General features: G+C 46.1%; 1 pseudogene; it reads right to left on the minus strand.

Annotated features, from left to right (window-relative positions):
• Window positions 1-5,391: 5,391 nt before the first annotated feature.
• LOC114211892 (actin, cytoplasmic 1 pseudogene) lies at window positions 5,392-6,632 on the minus strand (annotated as a pseudogene).
• Between the last annotated feature and the right edge of the window lie 8,265 nt (window positions 6,633-14,897).

Raw genomic sequence — 14,897 nt, forward strand, 5'->3', positions numbered from 1 at the left:
GCACTTGACCTTGAAGAGAGGTGGATAGGGATCTCAGGTGCCTTGGAAGGACATTGAAGGAAACATGTTTTGGGCAGAAAAATTTTTAAAAATCTGCTTCAGTGACAACCTGCTTTATTCATGCATGGGCCTGGTCCAAGACATTGCCAAATAAGCCAGTGGGAGAGGCAGAGGAGTCCAGGGAAGTCTCCCTGAGAGTCCCAGAAGCTGCATGCCCACCCCAGCTCTGCCACCTCCTTGCTGTGTGACTTTGCATCAGTGGCTTGACTGGCTGAGCCTTGATTTCTACTTCAGTTGCATGGGGACAATAAAGCCATTGCCAACTGGCCATAAAGGGTTGCTGGGGAGTAAAAAAAAAAAAAAGGAAGGAAATGAAAGCAATTTCCAAATTGCCCCAATTCCAATTGCTTCAAATTGCCCATATCAGGTAAATAATTATTTGGGACTTGGACAGATTCTTCTGTGGAACTCTTTCATTATCACAGAAAGGAATTCTTGGATTCTGATGGACCAGGCACTGAGATAAGTGTTTTACCCACGATCTCATTGAATATGTGCAACACTCCTGCATCTTTCCATCGTGGTGACTCAGAGAAATAAGGTGCTTTTCCTGCCCTGTGCTGGGCAGTGCTCCCTGTCCTTGAGAATTTTGTCGAGGGGGTGGTTACATTTGAGATCCCAGTGGAGCGAGGCTGATGAGTGTATTACCCTGAGATGATCACATCATAAAACCAGAATAGATTTGACAGAGGACTTAATGTGCTCTTCAATATGCATTTGGTTTCACATCATATTATGTTTCCAAATCCTGCAAAATAAGGGACTCGTGGTGTCCCTACCTTTGCTCCCCACCCTTCCACACCCACATTCACTGAACAATAAATCGTCAGATGTGTCCTCTCTTCCCTGAGCACACACCTTCCATCTGAGTCAGAAGGAACACTTGAGAATTCCAGGAACACATTTAATCACTTAGAATTGGTCGGTGTCATCAGCCTCTGGGGAACTGATGCGCGATCTGGGAATTATAGTGAGCGTTCTTGTGGAAACATGTCGCTAAAAAGGTGCCTCCTTTCAGGCTCAGGTTTGGTTTCAGATCCAAGGCTTTTAAGGTTTTACGTTTCTCTACACTGATCTTGAGTAACTGAATTGGAAAGTGTTCTCTCTTATTCCTTTGCCTATCGGTGCTTGTTTGCTTATTTATTTACTTAAGCAGAAGAACGCCCTGTTTAAAATGCATCCAATTCTAGAAAATGGAATTTAAAATCTTAGTTCTGCTAAATCTCCAAGTCACAGGAGTGTCATTTATTGATTCCACAAATCTTTATGGAGATCCATGTGTGTGCTAAGCCCTGTGCTGGGTAGTGGGGTACCAGAATCACGGGTGGACACCCAGCCATCTCTTTGTCCATTATCCATTCGTTGATTCAACAAAGATTTACTGAACACCTCCTGTGAGTATCAGGCACTGTACTATGTTGAACAAGGCAGCAATGTTCCCTGGTTCATGGATCTTACAGTCTTCTGGGAGCATTAAAACCTGGGCTGTGCTTTCTAGGTGCTCATCGTTTGGTGGGTGAGGAGGACACACGCAGGACACCCGCCAGCTGCCGGGTCAGGATTTTAGTGCAGTGGTGGTGGAGCAGAGTGCTCTGGAATGCCAAAGGGAGGATGGGGATGACATTAGGGAAGGCTGGGACTGTCAAAGCTGAGTGCGAGCTTTGGAGGCCTGAGACCTGCGTTCGAATTCCACCTTTGCCTCTGGTCATTGTGTGACCTTGGCCTCCCCTTGTCTTGGTGTCCTCTTCTGTGGAATGAGGGTAGCAGTGGCATCTCCCCCAGGGTTTGAAGGTGCCACAAGGCTCTGTGGGGACAGCACTTGGTACGGTGCCCGGTGGCAAGCTTTCTTCTCCGGAGCCCATTCTGGACGTGTCCCTGGAAGGTGAAGGTGCCCATTGGTCCTGAGATGCGGTGGGCTGGTGAAATGGGTCCAGTTAGTCGTTGCTGCCATGCTGGTCTAGAAGGGTGGTGCTGGGCAAGAGGAAGAGAATCGGCTTGAAGCTGGGCCCGCTTGTTGGCCTAGGTTGGCATTTCTCAAAGTAGGAGGAACACAGATGATGTTGAGGTGGTGCCGAGGCAAATACTGAATGATGTTAAGAGCTATGTATTTTATGTGCACTACAAAGATACTATTTTTCCATTTTTGGTGGTTCTATAATGCTTCCTTTAAAAATAAATGTATGTAGTTTAAAACAACTGATATGATTAAAAGGAGAAGCGTAAGGACTAGCAGGGTGTATGGGAATGTGGCAAAGCCATGCTTGGTACTTGCTTGTGGGGGTTTGGGGAATGCTGGCCTAGAATGAGGCTCTTGATGGTACCAGTTCTCCCATTCCTGGTCTGTGAAAGGGAAGTGACAACATTGCCTCTCAGGGAGCAAGAAGGTGACATGAGGGTGTGTGGGGGGAAGGCTGTGCAGGGGGCCTCGGGTGAATACCCACCTTACCCAAGCTGCTCTGTTCCTACCTCACTCCGGATTGCATTTCCCTCTTTGATTGTCTTCATCGCCTGTATCACTATTTAAAATCATCTTGTTTACACTCCTCCTCCATAATTCCGAAAATCCAAATGCCCTGAAAATAGAACGTTAAAAAAAATTGGTTTGGAACTCATCTGTTTGTTTTTGATATAAACTTGCAGTTTTTACAGCAAAACCTGACCTGAACTGATGTAGAACTATCTTTCTCCTTAATTTATCCTTAATTTGTGGAATAATTCATCCAAGGCCACACAGTTAATAAGTGGCAGAGCTGGGACTGAAATCCAGGCCTGGCTGGTCCCTCCAGCATCTTTTCTATGTAGCCTGGGCCTCTTGAGCTTCTCCACTTCCCTCCTTTGAGTTGTCTCTGCAGATCACCAGGATGGAAACTCTTATATCCACCTGCTGAGCCCTGTGGCCTGAGATGAACCTCTGGACATGTGGCACCAGCCCCTTGGGTCACAGAGGACATGTGTTACCGGGATGGGGTTCTACGGCTTTGTGCTTAATGTGTCAGGCTTTAGAATCCCACGGAGCTAGTTTTAGTCCTAGCTCTAATAGCACATACCTCAAAGGACATAAGCTCCAGGACACCATGGTACAGACTCAAGAACATGTGCTTGATTAATCAGTTTGGTTAAATGAATTAAATAATATCTATGAAAGTCAGAGTTCCGTGACTGGCACAAACTAAGCACTTGCAAAGGATAGCCGCTATTTTCATTTACCACTGGGAGTCCGTTTCGAGTTTCAGTATCAATAACTCAAGCTTTTTGACGAGTGCAAGTGACTCCTATTTGACGAGCTCAAGCCAGGGTAGAAACCCACAGTGACCAAAATCAGGGCCTAGAAGCTCTATGTTTTGAGCAGCCCAGACTTTGTACCCAGTTCTGACTTCCGTGACACCACTTTGCCCTTGTAAGGGCTGGCCTACAGCTGAAGGATGGAGGGAGCAGGGCCATGGGAGAGTGTTAGGGAACATTCTCAGCACTGGATCACTGATGCTTTGCCTGAGGGCTAAAAACGCAGTCCTTGTATCTGGGGCCTTTCCACCTGCCAATGATCCAGCTCCTGCCAGTTTGGGAACACTAACTCAGCTCTGTGAGGGCCCCCTCTAGTCATGTAAGCCGCCATCTTACCTGGCTTCCTCTCCCACCTCCACAAGCTTGCTCATATACCACATGTTTTATGCCGAGGCGGCAGCTCCAGAGGGGTTGGGTCTTCAGGAAGAGAGCTGGAGAAGTGTAGCATGAGTGATTTTCGAGCCACGCTTGTACTTAACATTGTGTAGTTTTGGTTACTTCCCTTTTTTCATCAGAAAAGTGCATCTCGGAGTTTATTGATTAAATGAGTCTATGCAAGCAAAAGCACAATGTGAACTTGAAAGCAGTTTGGAGCTCTGAGGCGTTATTGAAATTAGTATCTTTGGGTTCACGTGTATGACAGGGAGCCTTGTTAAAATGACATTTGCATTTATTTGTTTTTCTTTAGAAAAAGGATTCAGAAGACTATCTGGGACTCACTGAATGTAGTCTCCCTCTTAGAAGGTGGATGGATATAGGGCGTTCTGTACTCATGGTGGGTATAGCCGGTGCAGAGTGAGTTGTTGCATGATCCAAGGAGAAAGAGTCCAGAGAGACCTTCTCAACCTGGGAATTACTAAAGGTGGCTGGGGCAGAAACTATGTTCCCAAGATGGCCACACCAATGTATGTCTTATTCCACAAGCTTATCCGACAACATGACAGGGACACTCCTGAGAGGTGGGGTCTCTGTTCCCTTGCTACAGAACAGGATGGATCTTTGTAACTGCCTTGCCCAACAGAATGTGGTGGAAGTGATGCCCGGTGACTTCCAAGTTTAGATCGTAGAAGGCAACGCAAACTGGCTCTTGGAATCCAGCTACCATGTTGAGGAAAGCCTGAACCATGGAGAGGCCATGCAATCTATGGCCCCAGCTAGACCCCAGCCTACAGCCAGCTTCTATCAGCAAACTTTTGAGTGAATGAGCCCTCAGGTGAATGAGGCCTCCAGTCTGAGTTTTCTAGCTGAGGCCCCAAAACATTGTGAAACAGAAATAAACCATTCCTACTGTGCCCTGAATTTATTCCTGGTCCCAGAAACCATGAAAGGCAATAAATGACTATTGTTGTTTTAAGTCGTGAGGTTTGGAGTTGATTTATGATGCAGCAGTAGATGACTAATTAAATAGATGATGATTTGGAATAGGAGGAGCAGGGCAAGTATCCTACCCTTGGGAGATCCTTGGCTAATACTGCAAGGAGGCTGGAGGTTCTGAAACTGCAAGGGAACAGAGGTCAATCATTCCTTCCTTTTTTTTTTTTTTTTTTTTTTAAGGTGTGCACTTTATTGAACGGGTCTCAAGTCAGTGTACAGGAAAGCCCCGGCTGCCTCCATGCCTCAGCCCCTCTCCCAGGGAGACCAAAAGCCTTCATAAATCTTAAATTGGAGGGGACAAAAAAAGGGGGGCCATGATGGCAGACCATTCAAAATAAAACAAAAAGAACAAGTATTAAGGTGAAGATTAAAAACAATTTGGACTACATAATTTACACAAAAGCAATTCTATCACCCTCCCCTCTGTGGACTTGGGCGAGGACTGGCCCTTCTCCTCAGTGGCTTTTGGGAAGGCAAGGGACTTCCTGTAACAATGCATCTCACAATATTTGGAATGACTATTAAAAAAAAAAAACAATGTACAATCAAAGTCCTCGGCCACATTGTAGAACTTTGGGGATGCTCACTCCAACCAACTGCTGTCACCTTCACCGTTCCAGTTTTTAAATCCTGAGTCAAGCGCCAAAAAAAAAAAAAACAAACCCCAAAAATCCAAAAACAAAAAGACAATTCAAAAACCAAATAAAGCCATGCCAATCTCAACTCGTCTTCTGCGCAAGTTAGGTTTTGTCAAGAAAGGGTGTAATGCGACTAAAGTAACAGTCCACCTAGAAGCATTTGCAGTGGACAATGGAGGGGCCGGACCCGTCGTACTCCTGCTTGCTGATCCGCATCTGCTGGAGGGTGGACAGCGAGGCCAGGATGGAGCCTCCGGTCCACACAGAGTACTTGCGCTCAGGGGGGGCGATGATCTTGATCTTCATTGTGCTGGGCGCCAGGGCGGTGATCTCCTTCTGCATCCTGTCGGCGATGCCGGGGTACATGGTGGTCCCCACCCGGACAGCACTGTGTTGGCGTAGAGGTCCTTGCGGATGTCGACGTCACACTTCATGATGGAGTTGAAGGTCGTTTCGTGGATGCCACAGGATTCCATGCCCAGGAAGGAAGGCTGGAAGAGTGCCTCCGGGCAACGGAACCGCTCGTTGCCGTCGGGCAGCTCGTAGCTCTTCTCCAGGGAGGAGGAGGAGGCCGCAGTGGCCATCTCCTGCTCGAAGTCCAGGGCCACATAACACAGCTTCTCCTTGATGTCACGCACGATTTCCCGCTCGGCGGTGGTGGTGAAACTGTAGCCACGCTCTGTGAGGATCTTCACGAGGTAGTTTGTCAGGTCCCGGCCAGCCAGGTCCAGACGCGGGATGGCGTGGGGCAGCGCGTACCCCTCGTAGATGGGCACAGTGTGGGTGACCCCGTCCCCGGAGTCCATCACGATGCCAGTGGTACGGCCAGAGGCATACAGGGACAGCACGGCCTGAATGGCCACGTACGTGGCCGGGGTGTTGAAGGTCTCGAACATGATCTGGGTCATCTTCTCACGGTTGGCCTTGGGGTTCAGGGGGGCGTCGGTCAGCAGCACGGGGTGCTCCTTGGGGGCCACGCGCAGCTCGTTGTAGAAGGTGTGGTGCCAGATCTTCTCCATGTCGTCCCAGTTGGTGACGATACCGTGCTCGATGGGGTACTTGAGGGTCAGGATGCCCCGCTTGCTCTGGGCCTCGTCACCCATGTAGGAGTCCTTCTGGCCCATGCCCACCATCGCGCCCTGGTGCCGGGGGCGCCCCACGGTGGAAGGGAAGACGGCCCGGGGGACATCGTCGCCTGGGAAGCCGGCTTTGCACATGCCGGAGCCATTGTCGGCCACGAGCGCAGCGATATCATCATCCATGGCGATCTGGGGGTGGTGTAAACCAGTGGTGGCAGCGGCGGAGCGGCGAGGGTGAGGGGCTTGTGCTCGCGGGGTGGACGTGGTCTTGGCGGTCGAGGTCAATCATTTCTGACCGTAGTTGGTCTGGGAGAGGGCAGAAGATGCAACAGAGACAAGAGCTTCCCGGATGGAATGTTTCTGTGGGAGAGGCAGGCAGATGACCCTATCTCTACCATTGAGTTTTGAGTTGACCCTCGAGACAAGGTTCTCTTCTGCAAGGTCATCATGGCTGGAGATAGCATACTCTTACCCCTCTGGATGCCGGAGGCTGGAAGCTTATCCCAGCTTCTCAGGACTTATGGAAGGTTTAAGGACAGAGCCTGCTTACCCGCCATTACCTATTTCTCTTGGATATTGCAGGAGATAAAATTCCCTAAAACCCTTGGGCAACCATAAGTTTTAGACTCAAGATATAAATTCTCTGGTCACAAAATGATGAAGGAGTTTCTGCTAGTCAAGGTTCTTGATTGCAAACAATGGGCAAGAATTCTAGATGATTTAAGCAGAAAATGAAATTATTGAAAAGATTTGGGAGTTCTCAAAATCCCTGAGAAGGGTAGGGAATAAGGGCTAGATCACATGATAGAATGAGTTCAGCAAGGACACAGTTGCCACAGCCATTGGAACCTGGATGTCCCTGAACCCCAGATGCAGCTACTATTATGGCCCTTGGAACACAGATAAAGCTACTTCTCCATCAGGATGGAACCTCCCTGTCTCTACTTTGGGTTACTGGCACTCAAATCCAAGTCTAAGAGCAAATGAACCTGACTGGTGGATCCTGGGTCATGTGCCACCTCCTAGCTGCAGGGGAAGCTGGGAAATCAAGGATCTAGCTGGGAAATCAATTTATCTTTGTACAATGAAGAATTCCCCCCACATAGAAAGAGGCTTCAGGGCGCCTGGGTGGCTCAGTTGGTTAAGCAACTGCCTTCGGCTCAGGTCATGGATCCTGGAGTCCCAGGATCGAGTCCCATATTGGGCTCCTTGCTCAGCAGGGAGTCTGCTTCTCCCTCTGACCCTCCCCCCTCATGTGCTCTCTCTCTCTCTCTCTCAAATAAATAAATAAAATCTTTAAAAAAAAAAAGAAAGAGGCTTCAGGTACTGAGCAAACAAAAAATTACAAAGGTCCACTACTGAGTTCTAGGCTTGTTATTAAGGATAAATTAGTGTGTCACTGTGTGTTTGTGGGGGAGAAGGAGAGCAGACCTTGAATTTGAGAACTATGGGGAAGTTGCTGGTGAGATCATTACATTTGAAAAATGTGATGTGCTGGTTATCTGCCTACTTATTCTCAGCACCATTCTTGCCCTTCAGTGTTCTACTCTGCACAGAACCTGGACCCCTGCAAACCTAGTCTCCCTTGGTAGGTTCAGCCAATGTGAAGCCCTAGTAGGAAGTTGGAAGGTGGAAAGAGGTGGGAAGGCATGTTCTCTCTCTCACCACTTCCCATGGAATCTTTGGGAGTGACTGTATCCTTTGCGGTTCAGCCACAACAGCTCAGCACTGGTCTGGGAGAGCCCTCCTTGCTGGTCCCAGGACTGCCCCCGTGGCCCCTCGTTGGGGGTTCTACCACCCTTTCTGGCACCCCCAGTGGTGCAGTCCTAGTGCATTCCCGGGCTTGGATAAGAACATGTTCTCGTCTCTGTCTCAGCCCTTGTAGAAGGAGCTGCTTTCTCTAGGCTCCTGGGTTCTGCCTTACCTCCCTTTCTCTTTTTCTTCTTTTAGCACTTCCCAGACTTCGTAACTAGCTCCCTGGGTCGAATCCCCTGTATTTGGAATACTAATAGGCTTCCTGTTTCCTCACTGGATTCTGACTGATGCACATGGTAATTTGGTAAAAACAATATGCCTGACATTTATAATATTCTCAATATCAAAGAGCTTTAATGTTTGGAATGCTGCCATTTCTTGCCTTTTCCATCTGGTAAACACATATGCACCATTCAAAACTTTCTTCAGACTTCAGTTCTCCAGGACGCTTTCCCTGATATCATCCCCACCCTCTGCTCCCTAAGCCCCAAGGGACCAAATACAGGACCACTCTCTCTTAAGTAATTATGTGACAATAGTGTGCATTGATGTTGACAGCGACAAGCATGAAGATTAGACGTACATGTTTGTAGGATAATGCTTCCATAGCTTTTCTTGGGCAAGAGTGTTGTTATTTAAGTCTGGAATTCTGGTCTAGATTCCATTAGTAGCTAACTGCAACCTCGGGCAAGTCAGTTGACTTCTCTGGGCTGCAGTTTCCCCTTTTGAAATATGAGTGGGTTCAACTAGGAGAGTGATTTCCAAATGTTTTTTGTGTGTAAGTTTTAAGTAATGCTATGTGGAAACCCAATACGTAAAACAGAAATAAATGCTCTGACTGAAGTTAGGAGTAGGCATTCCCAGTGCTTTGGTAGTACCTCTGTCACACCTCTAGGGCTCCAAGGAGCAGAACTGTAACTCTGCACTGGATCACTTTGTTTATATATTTTAGCTTTACACATACAGCTATGTGTAAAGTAGATGAACTGAAGGCAATTAAGGATGATGCTCATGCATTGTTCATATGATATTTGCACACGGCCTTATTTCTACCAATAGATTTGGGGAACCTGAGTACAAATCTTTCCTGAAATCATATCGAATAAGAGATGTATATTTTTGCCACTGGAAAACCACATCACATTCAATGGTAGATGTAAATGAATCCTGGGGAAATATTTGAATATGGATGCTCCAAATCTTTTTACCATGAACCTGATAAGATCATTGTACTAGCTTTGAATACTGAGGCTCAGTTACCCTATAACCAACATTCCTTCTTGAAACTAACCGTATCTGTGTTGGTTCACCTTTTCCAACCCTGTATGTAGCCTAACTAATTGGCTCTACTGAGCTGAGGTGGGTATTCACCATCAACATAGCTTGATACCTTAGGAAACATCTTTGTAGCCAGCCACAATAGAGACAGTTGAGTGTTTGGATAAAGTTCAAGTATACTGACTTGTGCTTTCTTTATGGAGGGAAGAATCATAGGGGCATGGGCCAGAATAGAAGCAGATATTTTGAATAAGGCTGGGATCTATCTGGAGTTGTCCTTAAGAAGGAGAAACTTTGACCATGGGAATTAACACATGTTCTCTATTCAATTTTTCATCCTTATCATCATTATCTTTGCAGCCAACATCATTATCTTCAAAGGCATTGAACATTTACTATGTGTCAGGAATAATGCTCAGCACATCTAATTCCTACAACCATCTTTTTTTTTTTAAGATTTTATTTATTTATTCATGAGAGACAGAGAGAGAGAGAGAGAGAGAGGCAGAGGGAGAAGTAGGCTCCCAAGGAGCAGGGAGCCCGATGCGGGACTCGATCCCAGGACCCTGGGATCATGACCTGAGCTGAAGGCAGACGCTTAACCATCTGAGCCACCCAGGCGCCCTCCTACAACCATCTTACCCTTGTTGTTTATAGATGAGAAAACTGAGGTTTAGACAAATTCTATTACTCACTCTTTTTGCATTCATCAGCTAACAAGTAACTGAACTTGGAGTCAAACCCACATCTGCTTAATTACAAGACCATGCTCATAAATGATATGCTACTGCCTTCCCACTTCCAGAACCGCACAATGCAAGGGTAAGCTCCCCATGCCTGTTTGTCTTTTAGCATGACGAAATTGCCATCACTAGCCTGTCCCCTCACACCACAAGGCCTGCGAAACCCCTATGGGAAACCTCCTGGTGACTTATCCTCGACTTAAAGCGGCTTCAAGCATTTGCCTTCCTTCCATGCCTGCAACTGCTGGGTATTGTTGAGCTGTCACCTGGCTTGGGGGACCTGCTGAATCAAGACTGAAACCAATTAACATAGGAAACTTGCCAAATCATCCTCCACACCCCCAGCAGACAGCCTAATTTCCTTGCTGATGAGAACTTCTCACTGGCAATGATCTTGTCCCTGCCATGGGGGATTTTCCAGGAGAATCACATGTCTCTCTTCAATGGCTGCAGAAAGTCAATTAATGAGCTAAAAAGGCAGAAATGAAGAAAAAGGTGGCAAGGAGATGAGCATAGAGGCCAGAGAATGTGGCCAATGATTACAGAGAAGGCCAGTCATTTAAGCCAGACTGTGGGTTCCATGAGAAAGATGCCTTGGTTTAATGGTGATGGGAGAGACCACACTGACTCCTGATCTCTGAAATCATCACCATCCACATGAGCACTGAAAGAGCACTAGACCTCCATTTCAATCCCTGAGTGATACTGACATATGGTACTTCCAGAGCAAGTTTTTCCCTTTTCTGGGTCGTATGGCATAGAGGTTAAAAGTGCAGGCCCTGGGCTTTAATTTTGAATCTAGTCTCCACCCCTTACCAACTGATTTTGAGCACATTATTTAATCTCTCCAAGACTTTGTTTTCTCAACTGTAGAATGGGTTAGTGATAATATTCATCTCACAGGTCTGCCACAAGGATAGAGGGAAATAATTCTTGCAGAGTAGTAAGGGCAGTGGCTGGCACATCGTAAGAATTCTCTGACTTAGGATGGTTTTGGCTGCAAGTAACTGAACTTCTGGCTCAGAGAGGCTTTAAAAGGAAGCGTGATAGCTCATGTAACCACAAGTTCAGGGAGAGGATGTCTTCAAAGTTGGTTAAATTAGTTCTTTGGTGATGTCCTCAAGAACCTGGTTCCTTCTATATTTCTGTTTTGTGATCCTGAGTTTTGGCTCCACAATCAAGCTGGTAATAGAATGGCTACTATGCAGATGTGTCAGTGTCCTAGGGAAGAAAAAGATCTGTCTTTCCCATGACTCTATGTGAAACAAAAGATTTTTTTTTTCAATCCTATCAGCAAACTTCTGTTTATGTCTCATTGGGTCACATGTCTGTTCTGACCAATCACTGTAAGAAGCATTTAACCAATGGAATCACCTGGGAGTTAAGGGGTATAGTCAGCTTCCCCTGAGGCTGCATGGAGGGAGGTTGTATGGCTGAACAAAATTGAGGTTCTGTTAGGAAAGAAGAAGGGAGATGTGGATACTGGCTAGGCATCTGACCGAAATCTCCATAATCGATAAATTTCACTATCATTTTTATTATTACCATCTTTATCATCAGTTTCTGCTTTAGACTACTTGCTAGCTATCCCAGTCTCTTTTGCATTCTGAGAATCATGACTCTGATCTTACCATGTCAGTAAGTTTGGTCTCTGCCTCTTCTGATGAGAAGGCAACTGAAATGTAACATTTCTGCTTCCAACGTTCATTCTCCAACCAGAAACACCTCAAGCCAAACACTCCAGGTATCCAGAACTACTAAGAAGGAGCCAAAGGAAATTGATTTCAAGATCCCAGCATCTGTCACTCACAACAGTGAGTTGTGTAACTGAGCCAATGACATAGTTGATTATGTGCCAAAGCCTTTTTCTACTTTAGGAACACGCCTGGGAATCCTTCCTCTCTTTAAGATGGCAAGCCCACCTCAAATAGAGTTCTGGATTGAAGGGTGGTAGATTTGAACATTTCTAGCTCATTGAGGTAGCTCTTCTATGTTTTGTGGTCACAGATTGGGTGGCTAACACATTTTTTTTTCTTTTTTAAAGAAAGACCCATGTGGATGGCTTGGTGAAAAATTACTCCCATTTTGGAGAAACAACCCAAAACATAATGACATATCAAATATTCCTCAGTTACATGGGACAACCAAATTTTTTTTAGCTCCTTCACCCCACAGCACAGTTCAGTTCCACATGCATAATTGAATTGATTTTTTTTCTTTTTAATTTAATTTATTCTTGGATTTGGTCACAAAGAAGGCTGCTTGTTGAGCAGATGGCATAGACCATTTCTGTGTGTTACAAGTGGTCAGTTCAATCAACCATCATCAACCCCTCATCTGCTAGTCAATTGGCCTGAGTCAACCAGAAAATGATGTGTTTGGTTCTGAGGGTAGACATGGGTCTATTGCCTCATAGTTTAGATAACATTTTTCCTCCAAGGGTCAGGTCAGACCCTGCTCTCTGATGTCATACTCCCAGGCAAATGGCAGAAATTCAGTACCACGGGAGTGTTCTCAATGATCAGCCAGGAAATCTCCAGAATCTGGCAGAGTGAATTATGGTTCATTGAGTAAGATGTTCATCACCCTCTTCTTAGAAATAAATTCCCTTTGCTTTATCAGAGAATCATGAACACTTAGTGCTAGAAATGACTTTGGAGGTTATGTGTTTAAATGTTTTTGCTGCACAGTCCATGGGGTGGGCCTAATTTGTGTCTGCTGCAGGGACTCTGATACAGAGATTCTGTTTGTGTAAAGTCCCCATAGGCCTCTTAGCAGAGCCAGTGATGGAATATGTTGGAGGTGACTGCTCTAGGCTAAAATTCTTGCAATGAGATAGGGAACAAGGGTTGCCCCTTAACTCTTGAATTGACGCTAAGTTTGAGTCCAGTTCTTTTTTTTTTTAAGACTTTATTTATTTATTTGAGAGATAGAGAGCATGAGAGAGAGAGAGAGAGAGAGCAAGCACAAGCAGGGGGAGGGGCAGAGAGAGAGGGAGAAGCAGACACCCTGCTGAGCAGGGAGCCCAAGGTAGGACTCGATCCCAGGACCTTGGGATCATGACCTGGGCCAAAGGCAGACACCTAACCAACTGAGCCACCCAAGCGCCCCTTCAGTCCAGTTCTTGAATGGCCTGTCAAAGAAAGGGGATAATTTTGGATGTGATACATTTTACATCTTGCCCTCTATCCTTGCCCCAAAAGACCTCTCCCAAGTTCCCAGAAGAGAAAACATGGTAAGAAATTATATGTATGAGTCAAAGAAAAGAATCATAACCCCAGGCTGCAAGGTACTGAGAACATAAGGAGACTCTGCTTAGGAGTCTGATTAAGAGTTTGCTTTTATGATTCCTGGAGTGGTGGAGGCATGATGAGAACAAAATCTGGGAAAGTGGAGAAAGAGTACAGCCACTCGTGAGCTAGAGAGTGTGTGACTGATTGATCAATGCTATTATGACTTGGCTCAAGGGGAGCAGTAAATATAACGGCCCAGAAGGCCTGGCACCAGCAGCTGCACATGAGAACTTTAGTGGTCACTAAGGAGGTAGTCACGTGAACTGAGCTCATCTATGTGTCTCCTCCCTCCAGGACCTTACATGTTGGGAAGCTTGGTTGACCTTCATTCATTCCAGTCATGGTGCCTTGACATTGTTGTTTGGAAAACTCTTCAACGTTTTCCCTCAGTCTCTCTTGCAAGCTAGTTAGAGTTGGTTCTGTTGATTGCAGTTCAATTACCCTCACTGTTATAGGGTCCCTTTATGAATTAACTAATTGCAAAATAGACAGACACCAGAGGAGTGAGTTTGGCCATTTAGGGGGGTTGAGCCCTGAAGCTGTCAGCTCATCACTGTCCTGCTACTCGAACACTGCCAAGCACAGCTGTATGTTCGGGCTATTGGGCAATGGAAATGTGTCAGTAGTGAATGCTTGGCGCTTCACTACAGGTGGAAGACACAGATGGTTAGCTGTCATGATACTTAGTCTTGTCAAAAATCATTGCTCTCTTTCTTGTCTCAGTATGACCTGTGCCAACAGAAAGAGGGCTCTGGGAGTCAGCACAGCTAGGGACTAGTCCAGCTCAGGCTCTAGCTAGCTGTGTGACCATAAGCCAGTCATTGTACCTCTCTGCAGTCAGTCTCCTCACCTGTGAAAGAGTGAAATAATGCACAGCAACCCAGCATACAATACTAAGAGCAGCAGAATGGGTCCGGTTCCCAGAAGGATGCTGGTGGGCCAAGTGGTGGTGCTGGTGGTGGAAATCTGCCTACTTAGGCTTTCCTGTTACCTTCTCTTTTGGTTCTTGAGGTACTTGTGGGGAACTCTAGAGGTCTGAGGAACACATTGATGACAAGATCACTAAATGATTTCTAAGGAACTTTCCAGTCTACAATTCAATTTATTTTAATTATTATTATTAGAAAACAGTCACATTCCCATTTCCTCCAGCCCTTCATTAACCATAGTCCTCATCACTCCACACACTATACCTTTTCTGTGTGTACAGGGAAAGGGGAAAAATGGGCTGTTTATCTGTTTAGTGCTTGCTGATTAGATCTTCTCTATTTGTGAAGATGGTCCTGATTACTGACGATATGCCATGGAGCCACCAACAAATCTGGTAGAACATTCTCCTGCTGGAAGGAACCTTCCAGGTCACTTATGGCCAGCCTTCCAGGTCAGGATTTTCAG

The sequence above is a fragment of the Eumetopias jubatus genome, unplaced genomic scaffold, assembly GCF_037043125.1.
Source record: "Eumetopias jubatus isolate StellerSeaLion01/CBP00866 unplaced genomic scaffold, mEumJub1_p1.0 scaffold_5, whole genome shotgun sequence".
Lineage (NCBI taxonomy): Eukaryota > Metazoa > Chordata > Mammalia > Carnivora > Otariidae > Eumetopias > Eumetopias jubatus.